General features: G+C 38.9%; 1 pseudogene; it reads left to right on the top strand.

Annotated features, from left to right (window-relative positions):
• The first annotated feature begins 479 nt into the window (after window positions 1-479).
• On the top strand, window positions 480-13765 carry LOC139704239 (transcription factor JunD-like; annotated as a pseudogene).
• Window positions 13766-25377: the final 11612 nt, after the last annotated feature.

Genomic DNA, 25377 nt, shown 5'->3' with positions numbered 1-25377 from the left:
CTTTCACAAATAGGGCAGGGACATTGCTAGTTGCTGTACAGTGCCTCTTCTGCATCCATAATACAAAGACAGTGCTGAAAACATGCTCACATTTATGCAAAAAAGTATTATCATCTGTTGGAATTCTGTAAATGGAGATACTCTGTGGTTAGCAGAGTGGTTCAAAGTGAACCATTGAAGATGTGGGGTTCAAATGTGACCAGAGCCCAAAGGTAATTGTCCCTTAGACTCAGTGGTGTCACAACCATGGATATCTCAGCAATATCTCTTTCATTCATTTCAGATGGAGTTTTCAAGGAGCAGTGGAGAGGCCAGGTGACAGTGAGGCTGGTGTAGGAGTGAACTTGATGGAAAACCATGGCTAATGAAGAAGAGCAGAGCCATTTTGTATGCTAGTGGATGCTGGTGGAATTGGGCCAAGCCAGACTGCAAAGGTTCCAGGGCTAGAGGGAAAAACCTGCAATCCCAGAGTGTTAAATATGTCATCGGAGGATGAGTCATGTGGACAGAATGCAGAGGATGAAATTGGTGGAGTGGGCGTGGCTCTCAGAACAATGCAGGTAAGAGGCCAGATGCTGGGTGGCGCCTATGAAAAAAGTGGAGAGGACCTTGTGGGCAGAGCTGGTGAGGCAGAGTCAGGCTGAGTGAATGGAGCCCAACTCCTAAGAACAGTGGATGGGGAGAAGACAGGGGAAGCACGTGGGAGGCAGCACCCCACCCAGGACCCCTTAGGTGAGCACAGCCTAGGAACCAGGAGGCACAGTAATGCAGGAGCAGAGGGCATGGTGGGTGCATCCACAGGAGGCAAATGGAGTCAGGAGAGGCATCCATCCGGTAATTCTGTCAGGATTCACTGTGGACCCAGAGGGGAAGCAGGGTCTTTGGCCTCTGAGATAGTAATGTGACCTCAATGTCTGCTCCATTGGGGGCCTCAGTTTCCCCTCTTACCCACTGAGGCAATGGAGGGAGGCTGAAGATGCCATGGCACAGCCTTTCTTTCTTCCTCCCACTCATTGGATGCTGTGCACTTTCTATATTTTCAGGTTGGTTGGGTCCCATGGGGTTTCTTGAAGGGGTCCTTGGGATATCGCCTGAGACACTTTGTTTTTGGGGAACAATAATTTTTTTTCCTGTGTGTTCACAGAGACTTCTCTTGGTGCCTGCTGTTTACATATTGAGACCCTGAAGTCCAGAGAGGGTGAGCCTGTGATGCAGCCATCACTTGCTGGAGTCTGATCTGGATCGCACAGTCCCCTTCACTCACTCACTCACAGGCAGGGGTTTCATAGCACCTGGGCAATAAAAAAAGCATTGATGAGGGAAGAGGCCTTGGCTCTTTCCAGGTGCTACTTTGGGACACTCCCTAAGTCTGTAAAGTGGGACACAAAGTGACATCTGACTCTCAGGCTGGTGTAAGGCCAAGTTCCAGCTTCATGATTCTCTAAAAGGCAATTTGCAATGGATGGGGCAGGGGATATATTTTGACAGTATTATCATTTAGTATTTTTTTTAAAAACATTCATGTTTTAGTTGTAGGTAGACACAATACATTTATTTTATTTTTATGTTATGGTGAGGCTTGAACCCAATGCCTCATGCACTCTACCTCTAGGCAAAACCACAGCCTTCATTAATTTTATATATGGAAACATAACTCCTTGTAAAAAAAAAACAAAAAAAACAAACAAACAAAAAAAAAACCTATAGTACCAGGCTCTGTCCTAGGCAGAGAGGACACAGACATGAACAAAACAGCAAGGAATCTCTGCTCTCATTTTTGTGGGGGATACCATTCCCCTGGACTGACCCAAGAATTCAGGCACTAAAGAGACATGAAGTACTGACCCCCTTTAGGCATCTGATCTAATGTTACCATCCATGGCAATGTTTTACCTTCTCAATTATTCTAAAACACACCCTTCTCCATATCATTTAGCTGCCCCAATCCTTTCCTACCTGTGAGATAAAGGTCTCCTTAAAGATCCCTTCCTTGCTTGCTTCTCCAGTTGCATCTCCTCACCCCTCTTTTAGGTTTCAAGAATTCCTGTCTCATCCCTACTTGCACTTACTGCTCTGCGTAATGTGGGTACTTTCCCATTGTTAGAAGTGCTAAGTCCTAATTAGACACTAGATGGTATCAGAACTGTACTTTTGACATTTTTCTATCTTCCACCAGAGTATCTGCCTACTTATTGGCTGGCTTGGTTAAGAAATACTTTAGAAAACTCTTCAGTACTTGCTTTACAAGCAGCTTTTTATTTTTTTTTGTACAAATCTTCATTAATTGTATGTATGAAATTAATCATCCAGCTATGAAAGGGAGTATTACACTAACTACCCAGTGTATATGTGTGTGTGTGTGTGTGTGAGATATATATATATATATATATATATATATATATATATATATATATATATATATACATACACACACACACATATATTTTTTTCAAAATTTATTCAGAAGTGGGATAAGGATTTCAATTCAATCATGGCCTCTTTCTACACCTGTTGTGCCTGGAATGTTTCAGGAGTCCTTACTAATATTGCAGGTATTTCTTTCTATTTTCTATGCTGTGATTATTAAAAGCCATTAAATAGAATAAATATATCTCAGAGATGCCAAGTGTTATCTCACTTGTAGTTGTTCATTGGGCATCTGTAGGCCTAAGTGAATATTCAGAGCTTTTTGGCAAAAGCATTCCTGTATGAAGCAGAAAAACCACATGAGGCAGGAAAAAGTGTGTTAGTCTTGAAGAAGGCTTTTGTGTTGATGTTTGTGATTTCTTCTTGATATCCACATAAGGTGAGAGGAGAGGACTGGGAAGAAAATGAATATTTGGAAGGCAGGGGAATGTGAAAAATACTGCAATGAGACTGAGCATGACTCAGGTTTGGGTGAAGATATATAAGTACAGGGAGCATTTCTCTGAGCTGGGAACACACCTATATTTAGCCACGGAGAAGGAAATAATATGAAGAAGACAGAGTGTGGTCATTCAGTTAAGGAGATAGAAAACCAGGAAAATGTAATGACATGAATTTCTGGAAGAGGTGATTTTAAAAAGAAAGGCAGAACTTCTTGTTCTAAAAAACACTAAAAAGTGAGCCACAGGGTGACAAAGGAGGGACCTTGAGTTTTGGTGCCATAGGGGTTTCTGATAATCTCAGTGGAACCTCTGTCCTCAGGTGGTGGGAATTGAAGCCAAATTGAAGATTTATGGAAAAAATAAGGTCAGCATAGTGAAGGCAATAGCTGGAGGTCATTTTTCTGGTTGTTTACAATGAGATAAAGGGAGACTCAACCAGGTGTTAACATTTATGTTCTCAGAGATGTAGGGAGAGTTCATTCCTGCAAATGTTTGTTTGTGACTGCAGAAATCTTTTTTCTATTACCATGTTTATCACCTACACCTTAGAGTTGATTTTTTAGAAGTAATATGGAAGCCCAATAGTAATTTCTGGAGAGTACAAAGGGTGCTGGGGCAGGGCAATCAATGAAAGTAGAAGATAGATAATTAGATATGATCACTGTGTACCATGCATTTGGAAATATTATGCTCAACTCCATTAACATGTGCAGTAAATATTTGTTAATTAAAAACAAATTAAAACTAATTATTCTATTTGATCACTGAAAGGTAGGCACTCAACACTGAGGAAGAGAGTATCCTTATGGTTTGTTTCCTGCTTGTGAAAATGGTCATTGTTAGTCACCTATAAAGATAATGGATTAAATAATTTTGGAAGAAATCGTATGATTTCTTTGATTTGAAGTGCCTTGTTGTCACAGCATGATGAGGTTATCTGATGGTCACTGAAATATTTGAAGTGCTACAGTCCATCCACTGTCAAGGTAGTTTGTGCCAAGTTCATCCTTTGGGACTGTAATATTTTCCTTATTCTTTCACTATTTGTTGCAATCAAGTCACTGAATCTGCCCACCCATAAAATGACAAAGATACTAAGCTCCACATGCAGGATGGGATGCTATTCTCCTGTATTGTTTTGAACTCTTGTATATGAAAGATTTTTTTCCCATCATTTTTATCAATGTAGTCAATATTTCTCAGTAAATATACATTTATTTGTTGCTTTCACTTATAATTTAATATTAAAGTTTTTTATTTTATTGCTCATATTTTCCAGCTTTCAATCTTTCAGTATTTTTACTTTAGTTCTTATGTCATTTATCAGGAATTCACATGTGGGAAACCTTGAGAGACTCTCCTCCTACTCTTCATTCTCTTCCTCCTTCATATGTTAAGGCTCATTTTTTTTTTAAATTTATCTTTCATGATGCTAGAATCACCACTTTCTCCAGGGAAATATACACCTTTTTACTGGTATTTTTAGGGCAACTTGTGTAATTTGTCAGGACCAATGCAAAATGAAAACTTAGACTCCCTGTCTAAAAGCAGGTGACCTCTACCATTGACATCATGCCACAGAAATCTATTTCTTTCTTCTGTGATCTCTTCACATGTCATTGCACAATTTGTCTTTTAATTGTCCTTCTTACTACAGAATTTTAAATTATTAGCAAGACTTCTAACATTCATCTTTTTGTATGCCATATCAATTCTAAATGCAAACTTATGAGAAAGTCACATTGGAGAGCTTACACATCCACGTTGTGTTCATTAATACCAAAGCAGTGAATATGTTACACAGAACCAGTGTAATTGCATTTATTACACCCTGATAACTGTGAACAATTTCCCCAGCTGGTTTGTTAATGAGTTTGAAAGAGCTGGGAGAAAAGTGACTGTGGATTACCCTGCTTTCCCTATCCCTTCACATCCTCAGCTGGAAAGTTGGGTTAACACAGTGAAATACCTTGAGTGACAAAGCTGTCTTCTTTCTATATTTGAATCTAATTCTGGTTCGACATTAATGTGTGTCCTACCTGGGTTTTATCATGCTCCCTTTTTTTTATACTTGTGGATAGGACATGGTCACTTTGTACCCAACTCTCTCTTAGCTCCCATATTTCCATGGCCCACTGGAATTTGTGATAATGGGAATGAAAACTCAATGTTTATGAGGTGTCCAAAAGCACTATACCTGCAGGTTACATTTATGTGCTCTGTTTATACCTGTGGTCCATTGCCTTCTTGGAATTTACTTTTGAAAAATAAGTAGTAAGATAAAATCAATAAAAATTATGATAGCAACAGTGAATATTCAATCAAGAACAGGTCCACTTTGAGCAGGAATCCTGACTGTGTAGGAAGAGCATCATGGGGCTAGTCCTCCTTTCCCTGCCTTCTGGCTTCAACACTCTCTTCATCATCTTTCCCTCCCTCAGTCCCTTGTATCCTCCCTTCCTCCCTTGCACAATAGTAAGAACACTAAGTAGGATATATGTACTCTGAAAACATGTAAATGAACATTATACTATTGTAAAGTGTAACTACAGAATTATGCTGCAAATATCTAGAAGTTGTTTATCTTATGCAATTAAAATTTTATATCCATCGAAGAGCAGCACCACATTTTACCCTAACCACATTTCTTTGCAAACAGCATGCTACTCTCTGTTTATATTTATATATTGCAACTAGATATTGAACACACAGCACTTAATTACTGAGTCACTTCCCCAGAGTTTTATTTATTTATTTATTTATTTTAATTTAGAGTCAGGGTCTCACTCAGTTGCTTAGGGCCTGGCTAACGTGATGAGGCTGGTTTTTAACTTGTGGTCCTCCCACATCAGCTTCTCAAATCACTGATATTCAAGGTATGTCCCACTGTACCCAGCTCACTTAATGGTTTTTCATAGGGATATTTTGTGTTTCAGATTTTATACTCCTCTCAGGTGATGTGTCAGTCATTTCTCTCATTCCAACAGTTGAATCTCTTCGCTGTTCATGCTTTACTGTGCTGTGCAGAAGCTTTGGGTTTAATGGAATTATACTTCTCTGTTCATGGTTCTCTTCCCTGTCCTTTTATTGTCATAGCAAAAGGACAATTACCTAGAACTATCTTGTAAAGTGTTTCTTCTGTGTTTTCTTTGTATGTTTTGCTCACAAACTTATGCTCTTCTTTCTTTTTTTCTATTTTAGATTAAAAATAGCAACTTCATCTGCTTGTGTTGTATGGCATGATATTTTAATACATATAACACTGTGTAGTGATCATATTTGTCACCTTAGTAGGATGGGAAGAGATTGGTAAATGGGACCCCAGTACTGTCTTCCAGGAATTATACAGGTTCACCTCTCACTTTACATTTTCTCCTCTTTGAGTTGATGTTTGATATGATGTAAGATAAATTTTTGTTTTCTTTCTTCCCTGTGCAGATATTGAGTGTCCTCAGCACCATCTGTTAAAGAGACTAACTATCCTTTATTCATTCTGTATTATTGGCCCCATTCTCAAAGATGATTGTGCAGTGAATGTCTGGGCTTATCCTTGTTCTCTTTTCTGTGCATTGGTCTATATGTTGCTTTCTATTTCAGTAAAACAGTGTTTTAATTATTGTATTTTGTAATTTATTTGATTCTATCTTTTTGGCATTTGTTAAAATTAGCTATACATAACAGTATAATGCATTGACACAGCATACATAAATGGAGTATAACTTCACATTTTTTCTTTTTGTACATGATGCAGAATTACACCAGTCATGTAATTGCATAAGCATGCAGGGTAATAATATCTGATCCATTTCATGATCCTTCAAAACCGCATACCTCTTTCCCTCCCTTACTAACCTCTCTATAAATCAAAGTGTATTTATTCTTCCCTAGTGCCTTCCATTGTGAATTAGCATCTGCACATCAGATAAAATATTAAGCCTTTGAAATTTTGTTATTGGTTTATTTAGCTTAGCATGGTATTCTCAAGTTATATATGCCAGCAAGTGGCATAATTTTATTATTTCTAGGGTTGAGTAATATTCCATACACACACACACACACACACACACACACACAACACACACAAACACACAAACATACAGCCACACAGGCTAATCTATCTGTGTGTGTCTGTATGTTTGTTTGTGTGTGTGTGTGTGTGTGTGTGTGTATATATATATCTTATATATAAATGTTATATTATTTATATTATATATAACATTTTATTTATTCATTTATATGTTGAAGGATACCTAGGTTGGTTCCGTAGCTTAGCTATTGTGAATTGACCTATTGTACATTGATATGGCACAAGCAATGTATGAGTGTACCTTTGCCTCCCACATTCTCATGAACAATATTATTGCTTGTATTCTTGATAATTGCCATTATGACTGCAGTGAAATAAAATATTGAAATAGCTTTTATTTGCATTTTTCTAATTGCTAAAGATGATGGTCTTTTTAATGTGTTTGTTGATCAATTGTATTTCTTCTTTTGTGAAGTGTCTTTTCAGTTCCTTCATCCATTTGTTGATGGGTTATGTCTCTTTTTTTTGGCAATAAGTTTGTTGAGTTCTTTATATGTCTTGGAGATTTCTGCTCTATTTGATGTGTTTGTGCTAAGGATTTATTCTCCCATTCTGTAGGCTCTCTCTTCATGTTATAGATTGATTCCTTTGCAGAGAATAAGCTTCTTAGTTTGAATCCATCCCATTTTTTGATTCCTAATTTTACTGTTTGTGTTTTAGGAGTCTTGTTCAAGAAGTCAGGTCCTAAGCTAACAGGATGAGGATGTGGACATTTTTTTTTTGTTAGGGTCTCCATTCTCATGTCTAAATCTTTTATCTACTTTGAGTTGATTTTTGAGCACAGTGAGATATAGAAGTTTAATTTCATCTTTCTACATATGGATTTCCAGTTTTCCCAGCACCAACTGTTGAAGAGGCTTTCTTTTCTCCAATTTATGTTTTTTTCACCTTTGTCTAGTATGGATTGGTCTATATGTCTTTTGGTACTTTTTTTTTTCTTTTTTTTACTATGTCTCTGTAGTATAGTTTAAGGTCTAGTATCGTGATGCCTACTGATTCACTCATTTTGTTGAGAATTGCTTTGGCTATTGTGGCTCTCCTATTTTTTTCAAATGAATTTCATGATTGATTTTTATAGTTTTATGAAGAATGTCATTGGGAGATTAAAAGGAATTGCATTGAATCTCTATAACTATTTTGTTAGTATCACCATTTTGACTATGATCATTCTGCCTATACAAGAGTATGTAACATCTTTACATTTTCTCAGATCTTCAATTTCTATCTTTAGTGTTCTGTGGTATTCATTGTAGAGGTATTTTACCTCTTTTTTAGTTTGATTCCCAAGTATTTTATTTTATTCTTTCTTTTTCTTTTTGAGGCCATTGTTAATGGGGTGGTTTTCCTAATTTGTTTTTACATTGGATTCATTGCTTCATTGCCGCAGTCCGGCTGCAGCAAACTAGCTGGGGGGGGGGGGGGGGTGACGAACAACTTGTGTACATTGATACAGCAGGAATGGGAGCTTTTTACTGTAGGACAGGAGCGGTATTTATACATTCCACACAGCTTGTCTTATTAGCATAAACTAGATACAGCAGTCAACCAATAAGGAATCTCCACACTTAATGGCTTGCTTTTGTTACTTCACAAACCACTTCCTCTGGCATTTTGCCAGGCGCCATCCAGACTTGTTTACAGACTCTAGCATTTCTCTGGCAAAATGCCAGGTGCCATCCTGACTTGTTTACAGACTCGAACACTTCATTATAAAAATTCATTTGGTTTCTGAGTGTTTATTTCATGTTATACTATTTTACTAAATTTATTAGTCAAGAAAGTTTTCAGGTGAAATTTTTTGGATTTTCTAAATATAGAAGCATGTCATTAGCAAATAGTGATAGTTTGATTTCCTATTTTTCTATTCATTATCTTTAATTCTTTCTTCTAATTGTTTTGGATAGAGCTTCAAGGATGATGTTGAATAAAATGGCAAAAAAAGGCATCTTTTTGCTTTTTTTCAATTTTAGAGGGAATTATTTAATTTTTTCTCCCTTAATAATGATGTTTCTGAGGAGCCCCCCACAGAAGGGCCAGGCACAGAGCCCACTGGCAGGGTGGGCCCAGGACTGACTGGGCAGGGGAGGGGGTGGGAGACCCCAGGACAAAGGCCCTGGCCACCCTCCCCCAGCGGAGCCAGCCTTCTGTGCAACAGAGGGTGGAAACACTTTTCTATGGTGATGAGGCACTGAGAAGCCTGGGCAATAACGTCAGTGGCAGTGGCAGCAACTTTGTGTCCCTGGCCCACTTGTCCCTGAGGTGCCAAGATGGGCAGCAGGCAGCGTGGTGAAGAATGATGCCCTGAAGCTGAGCCTGAGGGAACAGGTGCCAGCAGAGCCAACTCTGCCCCCCCATCTGCAAACTGCACACACAACAGGTGCCCCCTGACAGCCTGCTCTCCAGCCCTACCTGAGGCTGCTGAAGCTCCCCTCTCCTGAGCTCCAGTGCCTCATCATCCAGACCAATGGGCTGGTTACCACTACACCGAGGAGCACACAGTTCTTCTACCCCAAGATGTTGGCCAACGAGAAGCAGGAGTTCACCGAGGACTTTGTCAAGGCCCTGGAGGATTTGGAAAAGCAGCACCAGCTTGGCGAGTGTGCAGCCCCACTGCTGCTGCTGCTGCTGCTGCTGCAGCCTCTGCAAGAGGACCCTCTGTCAGGCATCAGGCGCCATACCCTCACCCCCCAGCTGACATCGGTCTTCAGGAACCTGAGCAGCTACAGGGGTGGGGCCGGGGGTGCTGCAAATGTCCCCTTCACCTCCAATTCCGTTCCCTTCTCCCTGTCACTGCAGCCCCCCCCGCCCCCCCCCCCCCCCGCGCACTGGGGCTGCCATGCCTAGCTGTGCTCAAGGATGAGCCACAGAAGGTGCCCGACTTGCCAAGCTTCAGCGAGAGCCTGTGGATATCGCTCATCGACATGGACACATAGTAACACATCCAGGCTGAGCGCAATCGGCTGCTCAACCGCATTGCAGCCTCCAAGTGCCCCAAGGGCAAACTGGAGCATCTCTCCCAGGAGGAGAAAGTGAAGAGGTCAAGAGCCAGAACACAACCTGGCGTCCACCAGGAGCCTGCTGACTGAGCAGGTGGCGCAGCTCAAGCAGAACGTCCTCAGCCATGTCAACAGTGGCTGCCAGCTTCTGCCCCAGCATCAGGTGCCCTTGTACAGAGCCCAAGCACTGGGTGCATGCGCGGCCCCCCTCCTTGAGGGGTGGGCTCACAAGGGGAGGGAGATGGCCTGTGCGCCCTGGACTTGGGAGGGTGCAACCCTGGCGACCACCTCCCCGAGGGTGCCCAGGACTCGGAGAGGGCCCGGTCCCCAGGGATCCCCATGGGTGCCCTGGGCTTGACAAGCTGGACCCCCTGCTCCTTTAGGGGGGTGGAGTCCATGACCTCCACCCACCCCACCCCCCGCCTCTTTTCCCTGCGCTGCTGCCAGGTGTTGCACAAACCCGCAGGTTGCCCCTTCCTACACACCACTGCGGAAGGGGTCTCTATGGGGCACAGCCTCCAGGCTGCCTTTTCTTTTTGTTTTGCTTTTGGGAAAGAGAAGAACAGAGTGTTAGATTCTGCACCATTTATGTTTCTATTCGTGAACAAATGGTTGTGTGTTCCTGTGTGTTTCCTTGTGTTTTTTTTTTAAAGAAATGGGAAAAAGAAAAAAAAATATTAAGCCTTTTCCTTGCTCTCACTACCCACTTTTGTCCTTCCAACACCCCTCCTCCCTGCCCTTTTTGTTCTTTGTTTTTGTTTTGCTAGGAGTCCACATTCCTGTTTGTAAACCTTTGTTCCCTGTTTTCTGTTTTCAGTAAAGTCTCCTTACTCCAAAAAGAAGAAGAAGGAAGAGGAGGAGGAGGAGGAAGAGGAGGAGGAGGAGGAGGAGGAGGAGGAGGAGGAGGAGGAGGAGGAGGAGAATATTGTCCATGTGTTTACCATAGATAGCTTTTATAGTATTAAGACATATTTCTATTATATATAGTTTTCTAGTGTTTTGACTATGTATTTAGTCAAATGTTTTTTTTCTGCATTTATTGAGATAATTTTTTTTTATTCTTGTCTTTACATCTATTTAATTAAAAATATGTTTATTGATTTCTATGTATTGAACCAACCCTGCATCTCTGGGACAAAGCCCACTGATCATGTTGTACTATCTTTTTAATATGATTTTGTATGCTGTTTGCCATAATTTTATTGAGAATTATGACATCTCTGTTCATCAGGAATACTGGTCTGAAATGTTCTTTCCTTGATGTGTCTTTGTCTGGTTTTTGCATCAGGTTGATATCAGTTTCATAGAATGAGGTTAGAAGGTCTTTAATATTTTCTATTTCATAAAATAATTTTAGAAGAATTGGTGTTCATTCTTTTTTCAACTTCTTGTAGAACTGGGCTGAGAATTCCTCTGATCCTGGGTTTTTCTTAGTTGTTAGGCTTGTGATAATCCCTGGCTTGTGAGAATTAATGTAATATACTCAAGACTTTATACTTTAGAGGAGAAATGCCTACTCTAACATTAGCCTTCTTTAGCAAATGTTAGTCCTCAAATAACAATATTGTTGAACATTTTTTGTTTTCCCCAGAAGAAGACTGACATCTCCAAGACTCCTTTCTTTAAACATGTATGTGAAAATGTGTATGTGTGTGTGTGTGTGTGTGTGTATCCAATGTTTTGTGATCACTTGGTAAAACTGCATTAAATAACACAGCCATCACATCAATTTGGGTACTTTACTCAAGCGTTTTAGCCCACATCTTACATTTTTGATCCATACAACAGTTTTAGCTATAATTTCTATCAGAGTCTCTACATGGAAATATGAAATAATGAGATAAAATATTTTAACACTCTAACTCTCCAATATTATAAAATTTATTTCTAATTGAATTTAATGTTATTCATACTTCACATAATTCTCCTGAAATAAATATAAAAACTTTGAAATAAACAAAACACAAGTATATCATTCAAGGGAAGTGACAAAGACTGCATGAGAGCAGGATGAAGATTACAAAATATTTCTGAATTAAAATCTAAGTTCCATGAAATGTTGAATCAATATTTTTATGTTTGTGTATTGAGATAATTACTACACTAAGACATTTAGGTGTTTGTAGAGTAGGAGGATATAAGATACTATGGCAGTGTTAAGAAATAGGGAAATAAGAGGAGCTCTATCATGAACATCATGTTGAATTTTGCTGAAAACCCAAATGTGAAGCCTAGGGATGTTTTGTAGAAAGCAACAAAGTTAAGCAAATAGATCATCAGTTTTCTTGCTTCTGAGTACAGTCTAGAAGGTAATAGTTTACACACATATTTGTAACAAATTCAATAAAATGCTTCATTTCAAGGGAAACTAATAAACCAGGCTGTGGTTGAAGGAACTATCAAGTTCAACTTGTTCAACTGTCTTTAACACATATATAACCGAGAAGAAAAAATGACTATTTTCCATGAATAAACTCAGTAATAACAAAAAGTTTTCTCAGATAAATGGCTACACTTTGAAAAATGTTGCAATATTCATTAACTCTGGTTCTGCTTACAGAATAGTCTCACAGTTCCTGAAAGACTCATGGTTACAAAGAAATATATATCAAGGGCTTATAGTCTTCTTCTTCAAAAAAATTCATTTTTTTTCCAAGATTTAGCCATCCTGACATCAATGTGTGGATTCAGATATTTGGGGCAACGCTGTACTCTGATGATCCGGTTACCTTTTTCTTTTAAAATTACAAAAATTTCTGTAGAAAATGTTTACTTTACCCAAACGCCCAAAGTGTCATTCTTTGAAAGAATTTAAATTGTCTTTGAAGAGCATTTTTTCTTGAAAGTTTTCAATGAACAAAATCATCCTTTGATATTTGGGTGAAAAATCAGTGAAAATTCCTTTGAAAGTTTGAATACTTCTCAGAAAAAGATAAAATACCTTTCTCTAAATTATTATAAACTGCTCTTATTACAGAAAAGTCAGTAATGTAATAGAAAATAATTTGGTATTTATTGATGTTGTCTTTTTTTTTTTTTTTTTTTTTTTTGGTTGTTTGTTTTTGGTTGTGTTCCTCGCAAAACAATGTAAGACCTCTCATTAGACCCTGGACGTGTATGGCTTGTTGTATAAGAAAATAAATTAAACAAACAATCAAAAAAAATAATGTTTTATGTGAGTGTGTATACTTTTAAAATATATTTTTCAGGTTTTTCAACTAAAACCAATTCAGAGTAATGACACCTAATATAAATGGATATGCCTCCCATAGAGCTTTATTTTCCAAATGACTAGTTTGTGAGAAGTAAATATGAAGAGTGAACTGAGACATCTTCTCTTAGAAAGAAATCAAGGAATGAATGGAGAGTGAGAGATAAGATGGAAATAACCGATGAAATGAGGAAAGAAGAAAATAGAGAAGAGAGAAAGGAAAAAAAGACATTTGACTTTTTTTTTTTTCATTTGGGAATGAAGACAGGTTAAACAACTTCTTCCTGAGGGAGCCAGTTTTCCTTCCAATTACTCCCTTTCCATTATAGTCCATCTTCTCATTCTCTCACACTCATCATGTTGCATATATAGCAGATATACATTGTGATTATGAACTAATCTGTGCTTGAAGATAATTTCTTCAGCCACTGTACAGTCCAGCTTAGCCATGGACAGGTAGTTTAAGAACTGTGAAAAAAAAAAAGAACTGTGGTTGCCAATCATGCAGGATTTTCTTTTTCCCATTCTAGGAACCAAAATGAGAACCTCTTTTCTGTTAACCTTAGCTGAGAATGTAAGCGAAGGTCCTGACTGGCCCTGATTATGTCCAACTCTACTAAATATTGTTGTGAGCGTAATGGAACTTGATCTGGACAGAAATGACTCAAAGTCCCTGTTATCTGTTTGGGGTAGGTTAGTGTTAGTAACTACCAAAGCTCAGAAATGCAAGATCTACCTGAAAAGGGTTAATTTATTAAAAAATGAAGAAAGAATATGGAGTTCTCAGTATTACCAAATGCCTACTATTTATCAGATCAATTGGACTGTGTTTCTCAGTAATATCACCCACAATTTATCTGGCCTTTAATGTGTATCAGCACACCTCTTTACTTGGACTATCTTTATTTATTTCAACCACAGATTTGTTGAGTAAGAAAAAGAAAGTACTCTCATTTTATAGGTAGCATATTGGAAGTGAGGTAGACTTAAAAAATCTCAGATAATTTTCACATGAATATGAGTGTAGTAAAATAAGTTTAGAACATCTTTTCCTTAGTATTCGAAGAATTACTACCTATGTAGTAGAGTGATGAATAACCATTTTTTATTGATGTAAAAGCATCTTTTGAATGTAAGGTACTAGTTTATTCACTAAGGACTTATGTTCACTGTTCTCTAAAAAGATAATGAAAATTGTAAAAATAGAAAAAAAAAGAAAGAAAAATAAGGTTGTTGGAAATTATTTATTCTTAGTACAAGTTTTATTATTGAGGACCAGTCCTAGGGCTGTGCATGTTTGAGGCAAGGAAAATCAACAAACCTTCTCTGATTGTTTTAATGAACATACTTTATTTTAAGAAGAGTTTTAGATTTACAGGAAAATGAAGCACATAGTAAGTACCTTGATATGATACGCCTTCCCTTATTTAGAGTTTTCACTACTTTTTTCTTTGTATATGACTGAGAAATATTTGATATAAGCAAAAAATCAAAATATTTTGCCAATAGTTTTGGTATTAAGTAATTATTAATGGCAATGAATAGTTTAATTATTTATTAAAACACTAATTTTACAGTTTTTAAAGCATTGACAAAGAATAATGTCAATTTTCTTCATGATGGTGTCTTACAGAGTATATTCACCACACCAGAAGTCCCTGTTCTTCACCTCTTTAGCATCTTGTACTCTCCCTGATTTCTTGGCAATGTTTAACATTTTTAATGTTTTGACTTTTACATAATGTCACAAATATGGCATTTCAGACAATATATTCTTTCTGGCAAATATAAATTTATGATGCCTACATTATTTTTATGTTTGATAGTAAATTTCATTTTTTTTTAAGTTTTGAATGACCCTCCAGTGTATGGATGTATCACAGTGTTTACATTAATAACAGGTAAATAGCTACTAAAGTCTCTCTTAGCTGCTTCCTGTTTTTGGCAATCATGAATGAAGAAGCTGTGGACATTTGTATGTGGGTTTTGTGTGGACTTAGTTTTTAATTCCATTGAAATAACACTGAGAAATACAATTAGTGAACCATATTAAGTGCATATTGTAATTTTAAGAAGCTACCAAACTGTCTTCCACAGTGGCTGTCCAATTTTGTGATCCCAACAGCAGTGTACGAGAGTTCTTCTTGTTCCACATCTTTGCCAGCTCTTGATATTGTGAGGTTTGAAATTTTGTAAATTTTTATAGGTTGTTTAATTTGTAATTTATTAATGACATATAATATTCAGTAATTTTTTCTATGCTTTCCAAATATATAGTTTGTTTTCTGAGGAATATATTTATTTCTTTCATTCAAATGTAAAACCATTGTATTAGGGTAATACCAAAATACAATAAAATATACATATATAATTCATATTTTGTCATGTTTGGACATACCTATTTACCAATATAACAGTGACCACAATCAAGTTTTTTACATTGAGAGTTTATGCATATGTTTCTTGGTGCCCTGTTGTAATTTCTACCTCTTGTTTTAATTTCTCCTCCTCCTACAGTGGGGGGGGGGGGCGTGGCAAACCAAACCAAACCAAAACAAACAAACAAACAAAAAAAAACATGGACTTGTATTGTGATACATGATACAGTAAATTGTAAATCACACAAATTAATTGTGAGAGCCTTAGTCTGCATAGATGGTGACCTTGGGACAATCAGTCATCCCTCAAACTTAGTGTACTCATCTGTAAGATTAGAAGTCTTCCAATCAGGACTCAAGATAATGGAAAGATAAGGACAAAGTAAAAAATGAATGTCTGACACAGAGAAAGCTATTGAATTCTGTTATCCAGTGTTACCATCCAAGCTTTAGTCTCGTGATGCAGAGTACATGTGAGTGACTACAACTCCATAGTTTCTTTCTTTTTATTATATTTTATTTGTTATTTTTAAATATTAATAATGATAGGAAATATTTTGGAATATTATGCATACAGTGAGTATAACTCATTGTAGTCAGAATTCTATATTTGTGATTCTACATCATGCAGTTACTCTGGTCATCTGTTCAAATACAAAGATAAGAAAGTTATGTCCAAACACATAGTTCATTTCTGTAACCTCTGGCTATAATTGTATAGACTTCAGTGTTTTCACAATTTTTTTTTCTTATTGGTGTTATTGAGGTTTAATTCTCATAAGAGTGCCCATCAAAAAATTAATTAAGTATTGACATTTACAATTTTGTGGTAAAATTACCACAATTACCTTGTTTTAAACATTTTAATAACTGATTTAATTAATTTAATCTGTTAATCAACCACTTAAATGCCTTCCAAGTCCCTGGCAACAAACTCTCTCCTTCCTAACTCTATGATTTTCTAATTTTGGATATTTAATATAAATGTAATTATCTCTCACCCGTACAATCAATAACTGATTCTTACATGGATGGAATAAGAAAGAATCTGCTAATGTGCCCCTTTGGATGACATCCTAGGAAGAGACCTTTGTGGTAACCACATGGAGCTATGCACTTGAAGGAACTAACAGTCCATTTTGGGTTCAATGTGCCTTGGTCTCTGGCCAATCTATATGGACATGTGCTTGGTCAAGTAGCAAATAGGGTGTCATATTGCAGAGGTTACTGTACAGTCTGGTAACTCCTTCCATGTTAGTCACAGACTTACTAAATGACCCAGCAATCCTACTCTAAGTGTACACCCAAGAGAAAAAAAGGTATATGAGTATTCACAGCAGCATTATTCAAATAGCCAAAAAGTACAAGCGATTCAGTCAACTAACAATACAGATTAATAAATATGGCATTTCCATCTAATGGAATGTTGTTCTGCAATAGAAAGAAATGGAATACTGATGACATGCTATTATATGAATAAACCTTGAAAATATTAGGCCAACTCAAAGAAGCCAGTCATAAAAAAGACAGGGTCTCACTTAAGGCTCTGATTTTATCCTTGATGAAGGAAGAGCCACTAGGTACTTTGTCCCAAGTGCAGACAGCCACACACCTCTCCAGGCACAGTTAGAGAAAGGTTCACTGAAAAGTTCTAAGGTGAAGCCAGGTTTCTCAGCATGCTTTGCATGGTTCCTCCCCCAAGTTCCCTGATGTCACAATTCCTTTCAACACCTATTCTTCTAGTAGATCCTCCAGACAGAAGGCAGCATCTTCCAGGATAGTTCTTGTCATGCCATGTCATTGCCCTGCCCAAACTTCTCCATTCCTGCCTTTCTCTGGACCTCACCAGAGAGCCACTTTCAAGGTTGCTCAGGGCAGAGCTCAATGCTCTAAGGAAGCAGGCCCTACAGCCTCTAGGAGGTGCTCTTCTTAGAGTCATGGGCTAATGGAAGAGAGGGGACTCAGGAAAAAGTGCATCATGTAATTTATATCACAGAATTGTCCTATGGGTACGTAAAGTATATACATATTTTGAATAGAGGTTTACATGTCCCAAATGAAGGTGTCATTTCTTATTTTCAGAAATCTATCACTTTAAAAAACTCTAATAGAAGGCCACATTTGTCATATTTATGACCTTCATTCAGTTGTATGTTGAAAACAAAAGTTGTATGTTTTCCTCTGACCCAATATTAATATTGCTAATGGCATAATGACTTATTCAACCAAAATTTCAGGCAAGGATTTATGAACAGCCTGTCATCACCAACTAAACCCTCCCAAATGAATCCTCAAATGAACACCTCACCAGGATGGATATCCCAGCATGTGGCACCATCTAATATATGTATTGAAGTTGAGTCACCTGCCATCCTCACTGAGAACTCACCTCTCTGTTCTTTTAGACTCACTGCTCCTTCACTGGAACCCCTCAGTTGTTTGTTTTCCATTTTAAACACTGTATTGTGGTTAAAATAGACATGACATAAAGTTTTACATGTTAAGCATTTTTAAAAAAATATTTTTTAGTTGTAGATGCACATAATAACTTTATTTTTCTATATGCAGTGCTGAGGATTGAACCCAGGACCTTGAATGTTCTAGGTGAGTGCTCTATCACTGAGTCACAACCTCAGCCCTCAAATTTTTTTAAAACGTAATTATTTTCCTCAATATAAATACTCTCAGGTCCATAGCATATTTGAGAAATATTGCTATCCCTGAATATATGAATTTAATTCATTTCAGCAAAATTCTACCATATACATTTCCTCTATTTTAGAAGAGTAGATGGTGGCCAAGTGCTAGGAAATACTTCTTCAGGCCTTTGGTAAAACCACTATAGAATCAAGGAATCCCTGTAATGAATAGAGTATTTGAAAATAATTCAGGCCTAATTGTTATTGGTTATCTATTTTGGGCTTGTATTTATTTTATAATGTAGATATCCTCATTATATTTTTAGATTATTATTAGTGGTTATTAGAACATAATCATGGGCTGGGGTTGTGGCTCAGTGGCAGAGCTCCTGCCTTGCATGTGTGAGGCACTGGGTTTGATTCTGTATCCTACATATAAATAAACGAGTAAAGCAAAGGTCAATCAACAACTTTAAAAAGTCATAAATAAAACGCTTAATCATATACCTATTAGTTTCATTCACTTGTACTATATTTATCCACATTAGTCATGTAAAAAAAGACTATTTCTTTAATTATGACAGCGTGAATATCAGGAGGAGTATTCCTCTTTAGTTGTGGAAATTTTGATTTTTACAATAACAGCCCAATTATTTAGGTAAAGTACATGTAAACATGTACTGTATATATTACTTTTTTTTTGATTTAATGCTTCCTTATTTTTTCCATAAATTGCCGAATTTTAATATTGTTTTATTTTATTTTACTGTCATTTTTTAGAGCTGTAAACAATGTTGGAACCTGATTCACTAAATGCTGTCATATTTAAAAGGGCCCTTCCGGTTTTTATTCTGAAGCTATAATTTTTTATAGGACTGTATCATGGTATTTAGGCATTTCAGTACTGTTTTCAACATGAAATTATATTATTTTCGGTTTCTTGATGTAAAACATGAACTATACTAGCAACGATTCTCCTACAGTAGTTAGGGCAGAAGTAGTTCTTGATTAATATCAGTGGGGAATAGTCAGCCCATTTTATAGAAACTTTGGATGTAGACTGCCATCCACTTATTTAGAGCGAGTAATGTTTTATGCTGGAAAGTAAAAATTATTTATAGGATTGATTTAACAACCAATGTTACTTTTGAGAGAAAACAGATTAGATTTATTGAACTTGTAGAGTTTCTTTTTCAAGGCCCAACTTTTTCCTCATTTAAATTAATTGTGGGCTCAAGTATCATTGAAAGTCTTCACTGGCCATCAATTGTGATAAAGCTACTGTTTATATTTAAGAAGAAAGTTATATTACTGTATTTATTTTAGACTTAAATATATAATCTTCACAAAAAACTGAAGAACATATTTATACTTGAAAAAAAGCTTTAACCACTAATTCTTAATTAGGGTATTTTTAATAAATGTTCTTTCTTGGTGTCTATCAGGGAAGCATTGTTCAAAGTGTCACCTCTGGACTGGTGCAGTTTTGGAAATTATTACTTATTTGAAATGATATAGAAATTGAACATAAGAACTTCAAACATGTTATAGTAGTTTAGCAGAGTCATTTTATGCTTATTGAATCTAACAATAACAAAATTTTGAGTTATGTCTTTGTTTCTTTATTTCAGTGTCCTAATAATTTATTTGCATTTTACAAAACTCTCCCTGGGAACAAAACAAAGACTAGAACACTCCCCATATCAGCATCATGTGTATGAAATAAAGAAGATGTAAGAAAAAACAGGGACAGAGTGAACTTAAATTATGGTTTTCAACTCCTATAAGTTTTCTGAGAATTGTAATTTTTTTCTGTATTCAAAATCTCCTATTTCCATGACATGTTTAATTGTGTTTCCTGGCTTACTCTTAATATGCTCTAGTTATAACTTTTTTTAATGGAAAAAGTAGCAGATTTTTATTATCATTATCAATGCCAAATAAGACTTTAAATCAATTAAAATCTTTCATTAAGCATAAAATTACTTTCACATTTGCTACAATCACAGTAAATAGGTTCTTTGTATAAAGGGACAGTCTTTGGAATTTAAAATCTCCCCAACTGAAAGATTACATATTTAAAACTCTGTCTGTTGCTCATATAATAGTGGATTACTCAAATTAAATGTTATACTCTCTTAAATAAGATAAAATGGAAATAATTCACTCATAAGATTTATAAACCATCTTTATTTATAAAATACTATCCTCAGAATTATAATCTCATCAAGCTTCAATTGAAGCAAAATTATAATCACTTAAATAAAAGCACTTACGTAAACTAAAAATGAGAACTATATTACTTTTGAAGGCAGATAAAAAATTATTGTCAAGTTTCCTGTTGTACTTCTGAATGTTCAGTAGCAGAATCTTTTGAAGGTGGAATCCACCCTGAAGGGAACTCACTTCTACTTTCAGAATGCAGGGGAGAGAGGAAATCCAGCTCTGGGGGTAGATAATGAAGAAAACATCATGGTCCCATTGAGAATGGACGGGGTGGTGGCCTTGGTTGGAAAATATTCTTGAGATGCTCCATACATGTTTTCTGGAGGAGGTGGAAGAAAAAAGGTCCTCTTCTCATGAACTTACTCCTTGGATCCATTGGAAACAATGGATGTTTGATATGAGGGAAAGGTAAGAAAGCAAAGCCAGAGTCAGTTGCTTGGATTCCAGCAGGGAGAGATGAATCAGTTTCATTGGAATCACCAAGATCAACTTGGTATCCTTTCTACTGGCTTTCATTTCTGAAGATGAGGCCCATTCAATTAATCCAAGGGCAGCATATTGGAACTTCTGACTTCTGCTTATCAAGATGGTCTACTACCATAATAAGAATAACATCCATCTTGCCTTTGTAGAGGAAGATGTGGCTGGTGGCAGGATCATTATCCTATGGGCCTGTTCCCATGGAGGTGCCAGGGGCCCAGCACCAGAAGGTGCTCTCTGAAGATCACTTCACAAATCACAGCTTGATCCTCTTTTTGAACTGCTGATAAGATGGTCCAGAGGATTCTCTGGGCCCTTTGGCCTCTTTCTCCTCCCAATGGCACCAAAGGTGAGAGTATGAGTGGACCCTTCTTTTCCGAATGAGAAGGTCTTATTTCACATGAAGTTTGACTCAATGTTGAGGAACTATTTGGGGAATTCTGCTGGCAAAGACTGAATATGAAACATCAAGCACAGAAGGATATTTTTCCACAAGTTTAAATTTGAAATCCATTTCAGTTTATTTTTGTCTATTGAGAGCATTTTGTTTCCTTAAATCATTGAGGTATCTTTCAGCATTCTGAGCTGCCAACACATTATCATGTGCTTTTTTTCTCATAGTAAATAAAGTGTGCCTGATAAGAACAAATGGTTCTCTTGAATTCTTCAAGATCTTTGGCTTGCTTTCTATAGGTCTGCAGTGGTTTAGTCATATGGCTGATCTTTTCCTCCACTTTGGAATGTTTCTCCTCTTTCTCTACCTGGTAATTTTCTTCTCTTATTAATTTCCTTTGGAGTTTCATTACATTTTCTTGATATAGTTCCATCATGACTTTAAGTTTATGCTAAAGATTCCGATTTTTGACTTTCAAATTCTGTATTTTCTGCTTGCAAAGCGTGCTGTATGTATACACATGGATGTATAACCAATGTGATCCTGCAATCTGTACACGTGGAAAAATGACAATTTATACCCTATTTGAATCAAATGTATGATATGTCAAGATCATTGTAATGTCTTGAACAACTAATAAAAAAATAAATAAATTTTTTTAAAAAGACAATGTAAAAAAAGATGCTTGTTCTGTCTTAAGATGGTTAATGTTCTATACAGTCTTCCTTTGTTTTACCTACATCAGATAATAAAGTAAAAATTTTATTTCTTTCTCTAAGCTTTTAAAAGAGGCCTTTAACTTAGCAACATAAACCAGTTTTTAAAGCTCCTTTTGGCTGATCTTCTAAATGAGCACCAATTTCTGACTCACTTTCCATTTCCAATTCCAAGTTACCACCATCTGTTAGCACTTCTCCAAGCACAGGAACCCAATCTTTCATCTGCAGCAAGTGTTCATTCAGAGACTTAATGTGATTTTCTTTATTTTTTAAAACTTGTTCTGCATGTACTTTAGAGTGTTCATATGCCGTTTATTAAGGCAATTCAGTTTTTCTTTTCATACTTCAACTTCTTATAAAAGCTATTTTTGACTTTCCTAAAGTTGGGGATTTTTATTCAAAGAATTTTTTATTGCTACCATAACTCCTTCTTTATTTATTTGACATATTCTCAAGGTTGTTTTACTTTCAGGTATTTGTGATTTGAGGAATTTTGATTTATCTACTAGAAACTTAATTTTTTTATATATCCCACTATCAATTCATCCTGTTGAGAATGTTTAGCTTTCTCTTCTTGTAGCTCTTTTTCTAGAAAGAATATTTCATCCTCAGGTTTAGATACAGATCTATCCAGGTTTTTATATATTGCCACCAAATTTTCTGCTTTTATTGACTCTTTCTCCAAAATGACATCCTTTAAAGATGACTTTAAGCCATATACACAATATATAAAGAGCTCTTACAATTCAATAATAAAAGATAACATAATTAAAAAAGGCCAAGGATACAAACAGAAATTTCTACAAAGATAAACAAATAGCCAATAAAACACAAAAAAAATGCAGTCTCACTGGCCCTTGGCAAATGCAAATCAAGTGAGAGGCCACCGCACACCCACCAGGACATCTACGGTGGACAGTAACAGATGTCAAGTGGCATATGGAAAAACCAAGACCCTCAGACATTCGTGGTAGGAGTATGGCAATAAAGCCATCTTACTGGCAGTTCCTTGGAAGGTCAAAGGTGCTCTGTGACACAGCAGCTCTACCTCTCCACACAGATCCAAAAGAAAGAAACTGCAGTCCCTGCACATCTGCGGCAGCATCACTCCTACAGCCAAACCTCCCAACGGGCTGGGGCTGATGAGTGCACAGATCCATGAGCTGGTGAAGGCCCCATGCAGTGGGTGCTCCTCAGCCACGGGGGATTCAAGGGCCTGGAGGACAAGGGTGAATCCTGTCAGTCACACCCCACACAGCCACAGATGGCTAAGGGATAGAAAGCAGCCTCCCACTGCCTGAGGTCAGGGTGATGGATGGGACGCAGCAGCAGAGGGGCTGTGGATGGCTGACAGGGATGGGGGTTGCAGTGTTCTAAAACCGACTGTGGTGGCAGCCTCGTGATTTTGTGGACACACTAAGCACTGCTTGAGTTTTCCAGGGTGTAGGAGCTGTATCTCACAGAGGGCTGTTCAAAGCCCCACCTGGGACTAGGCCACAGGCTCCCACTGAGACCAGGCCACACCACTGCCTATGGCCTGGTGCCTATGGCCTGGAGCTAGCCTGGCACGGGAGGCACTGGGCTCCCTCCTTAGCCCCACACAGAAGAAAACGAGGAGGCCAAGTCCGCCATCCAGACTCACCACCTAAGACTTTTAAAAAAGACTGGATGCTGCAGAGGCCCACGCCTGTCATCTCAGCAGCTTGGGAGGCTGAGGCAGGAGGATCGTACCTGGAGGCCAGCCTCAGCAAAAGAAAGGTGCTAAATAAGCAGCTCGGTGAGTCTCTGTCTCTAAATGCATTGGGTGGGGGGGTGGGCCTTGAAGCCAGGTGCTGCTGGGGTCGACACTTGCTGGCTCTGGCCTGGGCAGGTCCCTGAGTCAGGACAGCCCCACGGGCTCTCAGCAAGTCAGGACTTCCCACTGCCCCCGAGGTCCCACGTGCGAAGCCAGGAGAAAAAGCCCTCAGCCAACACTATACCTTCTTCCCCTGTCCCTCATGAGTTCCGGGGTCAGACATGGGTCTGTGAGGCAGGGAGAGGGAAGGTCCCCTTGGGAGCAGCCTGTGGGCAGCAGGTCAGAAGTCGCCGACAGTGTGCTCATGTCCCAGATACTCTTCAGCCCCCGCCCCAACCCCATCTTGCCCAGAGCCCTGGGTCCTGGCCCAGTCCAGCATTGGTCACAGTACAGCCTGCCTCTGGGCTGCACGCTCCCTGGACACCAGGTCACAGCCCCTGCTCCTGGGCTTGGGGGGCAGGGCCATGTCCCTCAGTGCTACTCAACCACGTCCCCGGGACTAGGCACTAGAGTCCTGTTCTGGAGACCACGGGGCTCCATCCCCACAGGCAGGTTCTCGGGCCAGAGCCACCTTCCCATGGAGCTTTCTCTGGGGCTCAGGGTGGACAGAGCAGCACTCTCTGTAGACACCTGCTGGCCAGGCCAGGGACCCTGGGAGGGGGCTGTGAGCAGGGCTCCCCAGCAGGGGGTGCCATGTATCCACGTGGAGCCCTCGGCCAGCCAGGAAGGACCCAGATAGGGGAACCAGTGAGGGGACCCATTGATGGGGACCCATTGAGGAGATCCAGTATGGGGAACCAGCGAGGGGACTCCTACAGTATCAGGTGGTGGCTGAAGGGCCCCTGGCCCCCAATGCTACTCAGGGTGCCCTGAGCTCCCCCAGCAGCTGGCCAGACTGACACCAGCTGCCCCCAAGCTGCAGGAGGTACTTTCGCCTTGATCTTGTTCAGTCACGTCAGGGGACTTGGGGGGACCACACAATGCTGCCCATGAACCTGGGTCATTCGCTCAGATCCCAAGGGCAAGGGAACACCCAGTGGCAGGGACCTGTGGGTGGCCTGGTGCTGTGGTCCCCTAGCTCCTGAGATGGGGCTTCTCCATTGAGAGCAACTGAATTTCCCACTGTCTGTCACTCAGCAGCCAGTCTGGGCAAATGGGGGGGTCACTTCTGGCTCTAGCTGTCCTGAGACACTTGGACCACAGGGTTCTTTTCTAATTCCTGCCCCAGCATGCATTCTCGGGGACTCGTCCCCATAGCCCTTGGCTGCCCTCCTGCCACCGGTGCTGAGAAGGCCCAGGCCCAGCTCCTGTTGAACCAGGAAGACAGAAAACCCCGAGGGCATGACCTGCCCACTGCAGCCACTGGGCCTGAGGGAAGGCGGGAGTTCTCCAGCCCAGGGGCCCAGGGAGGAATGTCCCCCAGCTGTGGTGCAGATAGCAGGGCCACTGTGCTAAAGATGTGTCTGAGCCATTCTGCACCAGACCCCCTGTCCCCACAGCCTGGAGCAGCTATACTCAAAGGCAGGCTGAGGCCAGGCAGGGGCCAGGCGCCCCACTGTGTCTTCAGGAAGGTCTTCCTGTC

Source organism: Marmota flaviventris, unplaced genomic scaffold (genome assembly GCF_047511675.1).
Source record: "Marmota flaviventris isolate mMarFla1 unplaced genomic scaffold, mMarFla1.hap1 Scaffold_48, whole genome shotgun sequence".
NCBI classification, from domain to species: domain Eukaryota; kingdom Metazoa; phylum Chordata; class Mammalia; order Rodentia; family Sciuridae; genus Marmota; species Marmota flaviventris.
This window is presented reverse-complemented; position numbering and strand designations above follow the sequence as displayed.